Genomic DNA, 8,120 nt, shown 5'->3' on the forward strand with positions numbered 1-8,120 from the left:
GGGGCACTCAGCTCTTATGTGACCCGGCTTCTTGCACTCGTAACACCAATCCCCTCATTTTCCCTTTCCTTACCTTTGTCCTTGCGGTAGGAATTTGAGGGGCCTCTCCTTTGATGATAGGACTTCTTGTGGTTGATGAATTTCTTGAACTTGCGCACAAGAAGAGCCTCACCACCATCTTCCTCATCTTCTTCTTCTTCACTGCTGCTGCTGCAAGACAAGTCCTTGTTAGAAGAAGTAGATTTTAAGCTATTACCTTTTTCTTATGGGAGGACTCTTCCTCGTTGTGTTGTTTCATGGTGAGCTCGTGCGTCATAGGGATCCAAGAAGCTCCTCAAGTGGTAGCTTGTTCAAGTCCTTGGCTTCTTGGATTGCTGTCACTTTAGCTTCCCACGACCTTGGTAGACACCGAAGGATTTTCCTGACAAGCTCACTGTTAGTATAGTTCTTGCCAAGGCTTTTTAGGCCATTGACAATATCAGTAAACCTAGTGAACATGGATGTGATTGTTTCATTTGAATCCATTTTAAATAGTTCATATTTATGAACCAAGATGTTTATTTTGGATTCCTTGACTTGATTCGTGCCCTCATGGGTCACTTCAAGTCTGTCCCAAATTTCTTTTGCTGAATTACAAGTTGAAATCCTATTGAATTCATTACGGTCTAAGGCACAATAGAAGACATTCATTGCTTTAGAGTTTAATTGTGCCTTCCTCATGTCATGTTCATCCCAGTCCATTTCTAGTTTGGTACCTTAACACCATCTAAATATGGATGGGATGTATGGCCATTTACTACAATGGCCACATCTCATAGTCTTGGGCTTGGATGAATATTCTCATCCTAGCCTTCCAGTATGAGTAGTCGATCCATTGAAGAAAGGGGGTCTTTGGGTGGACTGACCCTCAATGTGAGAAGATCCAAATGGGGTTGTCATTTTGATCTTTTAACTCTTGAGTGGAAGAGTTTTTGGCTCTGATACCACTTGTTGCCCAGATAGACAACCCAAGAGGGGGGGTGAATTGGGTTTTTAAATAATTTGGATAATTAAAACTTTGTGGATGATTAATTAAAAACTATAGCAAGTTATTTAATTAAAGCTAGTGCTGTGAGTAATGTGGGGAAGAAGAGAGAGAGACAATGCACAAACACACAAGTTTTATAGTGGTTCGGAGCTAACCCTTGCTCCTACGTCCACTCCCCAAGTCTCTTGGGAATTTCACTATAACCCCCTTGGATTACAGCCGGTTGTTTTGCAAGCTCACAACCAAACTTGTTGTTTTACGAGCTCACAACGAACTCGGTCGGTTTTCCCAGGCTCACCGACTAGAACCAACCCCGATTGTTTTCCCGGGCTCACAATCAAACCCTTACACACGTTGGTTTTAACTTGGCTCACCAACCAACCTTAAACCCCTTGATTCAATCCCCCGATTGAATCAAGTAAATACAAGAGATAGAAAGAAAACAGAAAATAGCTTCTCAAAAAGCAGATTTAAAACAATATAATCAAAGGAGTTAGAAGCCCTCAAACGCTTTTAAGCTGGTAAGAGGTATGGCTTCTGGAACTCCGGTCTCCTCTTGAAAGAGTGGTCGACTTGAATGCAGGAGGAGGAAGCTTTGATTGTTGGGAAGAAGTTGTTGGAGCAGTAAATGCAGATCTTCCCTTTTTCGTTTAAGAGCACTTGGAGAGCTTGAAAACTTGAATGCTTGGAGTGGAATCTGTTCTCTGCCTTGCTACAGTCCTCTGTGGCTATTTAAGCCAACCCCCACGGAAACTAGCCGTTACTGCTTTTTCTGGCCGTTCTGCACACTCTGCGCAGCCTGACAATATGACCGTTGGTGGGTTGGAGTCGACTCGCGCGATCAGGAGTCGACTCGGCTGTAGCGGAGTCGACTCACGCTTTTCCGGAGTCGACTCGGCAACTGTTCCAAATTTGAATTAAAGTTGCCGTCTTGACTGGGAGTCGACTCGTCTTGACCTGGAGTCGACTCGCCAACTTCTGGAGCTGACCTGGCAATTTTGGAGTCGGCTCATCCACTGAAGTCCGTGGATCCAATTTTGAATTTTGTCCACTCGAGTCGACTCGACTGTCCTGGGAGTCGACTCGAATCTCAGAGCCCGAACTCCCGATTCTCTGTCTTTTGGCTCATCCAGTCTTGGAGTCGACTCGAACTTCCTTGGAGTCGACTCGGCTCTCAGTTTCCGAAAGTTGGTCTTCTGCCTTTTGACGTGAAGCTTGTCTCGGAGTCGACTCGAGCTGTCTGGAGTCGACTCGAATCTCAGAGGCAGTAACATGGTTTCTGTCTGTTGATGGTCGCTCAGTCTCGGAGTCGACTCGCGTACTGCGGGAGTCGACTCGAATCTCAGAGTCCGAAAATCGTCTCTGACTTTTTCTTGTGTTCCTCTGAGAGTCGACTCTTACTTCTGGAGTCGACTCGTGAACATCGGAGTCGACTCGCGCACTTCGGAGTCGACTCGTTGACAGTTCTGAGTGAAGCTTTCTGTCTTCTTCTGTTCTCAGTCGGAGTCGACTCGTACTGATCTGGAGTCGACTCGAGCTCGTGCCAGTGAACTTGATACGCTTGGAGTCGACTCGTGATACTCGGGAGTCGACTCGAGTCTCAGACTTGGTTCAGCAGACTTCTTAACTTATCCAAAATACTATGAACCAAATCTAGAACACTTGGACAGGATTTTCACTGAAACACTCAATTGAATTCATTAGTAATCACAAGATATACTCAAATGCTTTGAGCTCATCAAAATCAAATGGGGTTTTAATCAATCACTCCAACAGTGAGCCGAGGGTAAAACTAACGTGTAAGGGTTCGATTGTGATCCCGGAAAAACAATCGGAGTGGTTCTAGTCGTGAGCCTGGGAAAACCGACCGAAGTTCGTTGTGCGCTCGTAAAACAACAAGTTGGGTTGTGAGCTTGTAAAACAACCGGCTGTAATCTGTAGGATTATAGAAACTTTCTCAAGAAGTCTTGGGAGTGGATGTTCTGGGGTGCACCGAACACTATATGTTTGTTTGTGTTTGTAATGCCTCTTGTCATTGTCTAACTAACACACTTACTACTTAGATAGATTGCTTGCTTAACTGTTATCGGCGCATCCTTTAGTTGCAAGCATATTCCATAAGTCACATTCTATACATCAAACTGTTGCTAAAGTTTGACTTTCACTGTGCATCCATACAACTTAGCATAATTAATCAACAAACTTTCAGAAGTAGGTTAAAAGTTTTAAAAGACCCAATTCACCCCCCCTCTTGGGTTGTATCTACTGGGCAACATTTGGGTTTGGCCCTAAAAGGTTCGGGTCGTAAACAGGTCGGACCCGTTTAACCTGTTTATTAATTGGGTCGGATATGGATTTTAAATGTCTGACCCTTTAACCCGTTTAACCCGTTTAATATATGGGCCAGGCTTTTTTTATTATTGAGAACAAGTGCCTCACAAGTCACAGCCTCAGCCCAATGGATCGTTTGAATAACCAAATCAAATACAGAAGCCCTAGCCCTAGGTGGAAATAAAATTATAAAACCCTCTTCTCCCCTCGTTCCCCTCGCTCCTCGCGCCGGCCTCCTCCATCCCAAATCCTCTTGCCCTCCACAGCTCCACTGTTGCCCAAGGTGAACAACCCCAAGAAGGGGGGTGAATTGGGTCTTTAAAAACTTTAAAACTACTTCTAATCTTTTAGATTTAATTATGCTAAGTTGTATGGATGCTTAGTGAAGCTTAACGCTTAGCAAGAGTATGATTCTAATCTAATCAACTATTAAGCAGTGGGTTCAATAAAAGATTAGTCTAATTTTGCCCTAGTATGCTATTCAATTTAATGATTGAGTAAATTGATTATGCTTGCAACTAAAGGATGCACGAAGAAGAGTTAAGCAAGCTTAATATCTAAGTAAGTGAGTGAGGAGGTCAGTCAACAAAGAGCATTCACAAACACAACAAAAATATAGTGGTTCGGTGCATCCCAGCACCTACATCCACTCCCCAAGACCTCTTGGGAATTTCACTATAATATCCTACAGATTACAGCCGGTTGTTTTACAAGCTCACAACCCAACTTGTTGTTTTACGAGGTCACAACGAACTCGGTCGGTTTTCCAGGCTCACCGACTAGAACCACCCCCGATTGTTTTCCCGGGATCACAATCGAACCCTTACACGTTGGGTTTTACCCTCGGCTCACCAACAAACCTAAACCCCGTTGTTTTCCCTTTGGCTCACCAACAAACCTTACACCGTGTTTTCCCTTGGCTTACCAACAAACCTTTAACCCCTTGATTCAATCCCTTGATTGAATCAAGTTACAAGATATTAAAACAAGAATAAAAAAAAATCAAAGCTTCTTAAACAAGCAAATATAATAATATAAACAAATAGAGTAAAGAGAAGCCCTCAAAACGAATTTTGAAGATGGAGGAGCTCGACTTCTTCTTTACTTGATCCTCCTCTGATTTGTCATGAAGTAAGGGACTCCGAGGCAGCACACGGATGGAGAGGAAGCTTACGGATTCACTTGGATGCTCTTCTTCTCTCTATTTCGTTTGGATTGCCCTTTTTGTGCTTATGGGAGATTTCCTTGTAATCTCTTTGAGATCTCTTTCCTAGATGATCTCTCCCACTTCCATGAGTTCTCCCCTAGCTCTCTTCTTATTTTTATTGCTTAGATGGCGTGGAAACAAGAATATAGCCGTTAGAGACAAGAAAAAGAGCCGTTGGAACCAGTCTTGCACTCCCTGACAATATGACCGTTGGGATCGGAGTCGACTCGCGCGATCAGAGTCGGCTCGCCTGTTGCAGGAGTCGGCTCGTGTTTTACCGGAGACGACTCGGCCACTTTTCAAATTTGAATTAATGTGCTTGCCTCGACTGGGAGTCGACTCGACTTAACCCGGAGTCGACTCGCCAACTTCTGGAGCTGACTTGGCAATTCTGGAGTCGGCTCTTCCACTGAAGGTCCGTGGATCCAAATTTGAAATTTTGTCCACTCGAGTCGAACTCGACTGTCCTGGGAGTCGACTCGAATCTCAGAGCCCGAACTCTCGATTCTCTGTCGTTTGGCTTCATCAGTCTTGGAGTCGACTCGAGCCTCCTTGGAGTCGACTCGGCTCTCAGTTTGCGAAAACTTTGGTCTTCTGCCTTTTTGATGTAAGCTGTCTTGGAGTCGACTCGAGCTGTCTGGGAGTCGACTCGAATCTCAGAGGCAAGTAGCTTGGTTTTCTGTCTGTTGATGGCGCGGAGTCGGAGTCGACTCGTGCAATGCGGGAGTCGACTCGAATCTCAGAGTCCCAAAAATGCTCTCTGACTTTTTCCTTGTGTTCCGCTGAGTCGACTCTTGCTTTCTTTGGAGTCGACCTACCAACCATCGGAGTCGACTCGCGTTCTACTGGAGTCGACTCGAATCTCAGACCCGAAACTGCTCTCTGACTTTTCTGCTGTGACTCCTAGGAGTCGACTCATACTTCTCCTCCGGAGTCGACTCGAATTCCACTGGAGTCGACTCGAAGACTGTTCTTTTGAATTTTTCTTTTGATTTTACTCCTCCAATTTGAATCCTTGAAACTTTAAGCTTGGGCCAATAAATTGTAGCTTTCTTCCAACTTGAGAGCTTTGGAGGCCTTCTTGTGTTCTTCCAACTTGCTATGTTCCTTGCAAAATAAATATCTTTCTCCTTGCAACATAAACATTAGTATCTATACTTCAAGGTTTTGTGATCATCAAATCAATCTATGAATCAATCTTTGGGTCATCAATCTCCCCCTTTTTGATGATGACAAAACTTGAGTATATATGCAATATAAAAGATATTGATTTCTAGAAGTAATACATAGCTAAGTTGCCATGAAGTAGAAAACATATATATTTAAAAAACATACTTCATGATAATGCTTTTTAGATTTAATCAGCTTAACACAATCAACATATTTAAATTTTAAGCTGATTTGTATTCAATTCAAAGTAATAAAGCATTCTGAGTATATAGCATATTAGATATTTCTCCCCTTTTTTGACAACATCAAAAAGATAGGGAAACATTAAGCACAAAAATAAGAACACTCAAATATTTCTTTCCCTTTATGTACTCTGATTTGAATGTTAAATTATTGCAAGGATATGAATCATTATAACTTAAGGCAATAATATTGGGATCAGATTTAGTGAGCACAGATCAGAGCCAATTAAGATAGTTTGCAAGAAGTTTTTCTAAGTTGAATACCACAGATAGTTTTCTAATCAAGTGTAGGTGGGATCTTCCAGGTTAATTCAAGAAGTGGAAATCTAACCTCTCTTCAATAATAAGTGTGAAAGCTTGTTCATTTAAGATCTTGTGCCCAATCTATTAAGTATTTTATCAACATGAGAGCAATTTAATTAATTTTTTCAGAGTAAAAGATCAAAACTTATATATTTGGAAAAACATATCATCATGTTGGATCTTAATTCTTAATGACTTCAAAGTTCTTTTATGATAATAAGAGCATTGGGCACAAATACCAAATATGAGTTATACTCAATTTGATACATCTTTGAGCTCTTTTAAAAGACTTTCTTTTATTCCTTTAGAAAATAAGCACAATTTGATACATAAAATAATGAATTGGCACAAAATAGAAGTTCTAAAGAGCAAGCCAATTAAAACTCATTAGTGAGGTTCAAAATAGATTTTCTAAGAGATACTCAAGAAAATTTAATACATTGTTCTCCCCTTTTATTAAATTAGAGGCTCTTAAGATTTGTAATTTGGTTCATGAGTGATGCATAAGAATATACTAACCAAATAACACGCCTCAAGGTGTATCATAAAGATTTTCAGATTTAAATTTCAGATGATACATATTGGAGAGTATTAGGATCACTTTTCATTTAGTATTCTTTCCCTCTCCTATAGATTTATGTAATTAAGTTCCATAAGACCTCTCCTTCTGAAATTTTCTTTCTCCCCCTCAATTGATCATTCCATTTAAGAGTTTAGAATCCTAAGATAATGTTCAACAAAATTGTCAATCTCAAAAATATATTTTCTATAAGTTTCAGCTTATTTTCATAAGACTCAAGGTTTGAGATAAGACAACCTTTATAGAACTCATCTCAAGGTAATTAAAGCATGTCTTGCAATATAAGGAGGTTCATCAAAATCAATCCATAAAATTCAAAGCATGCATCAAAATAAAGTGTCTTTGGGATAGGATACTGAATATCTAAAGCTCCCCCTCAAAAGATGCATTCTTCTTTAATCATTTTAAATTGTTGAATTTCAGATTATAGTGATAAACGTGAATAACACTGAAATCTGTAATATCGAGAATGTAGAGTAATCTAGTATTATTCAAAATTTGTAGTAATTACTCTTTCTAATCCTTTACGAACAAGTTATGCTTTCTTAATCTTAGAGAAAATGTATAGAAATATTAATCAGAAAATGATTCATTTGAAGCTTAGTTTCTTTCAACCGCATTTACATTTTCTTTCTTTTAGAATCATTTGAGTGAGCTGAAATATTTCTAGCTTTAAGATCATTCACTCTATTGATGGAAGTTTTAATAATGTAGGGGAGAAAAACATATAGATGATCATTGATATATATATTTATAGAACTCAATTTCTTAATCATAGTTTTTCAGCAATGTATACATGAAACACAATAAATCTTTTAATATCAAAATAAAATCATATATTTAGAAATTTTTGTTTGCAATCAAGATCATCGAAAAACACATCATTTGGACCAATATTAGTACTTTGAAGATAAGAAATGATATGTTTCGGATGCGTATCGGAGCAATCCCAAAGCATCAAATTAATTCTGTTTTTCTTACATTAAGATTTTATTTAGAAATCATATTGAGTTTAAGCTTTATACAAAATCAGATTCTGAATTCATAGGATTTTCAATGAGGCTTTAATCATAATTTGAGATATGTATCTTCCACATTATAGCTCATCTTAAATCATTACGATTGAAAATACATATTTCAAAACATTAAGAGCATTTCAGAATCTTTTGTTTAATTTGAGTTTTGGTACGGATATTTAAAATATTAGGACATTATGTATCAAAGTTAGGCAAGTGAAGATAGATCAAATCAATTCATTTT

Source organism: Phoenix dactylifera, unplaced genomic scaffold (assembly GCF_009389715.1).
Source record: "Phoenix dactylifera cultivar Barhee BC4 unplaced genomic scaffold, palm_55x_up_171113_PBpolish2nd_filt_p 001327F, whole genome shotgun sequence".
Taxonomy (NCBI): Eukaryota; Viridiplantae; Streptophyta; class Magnoliopsida; order Arecales; family Arecaceae; genus Phoenix; species Phoenix dactylifera.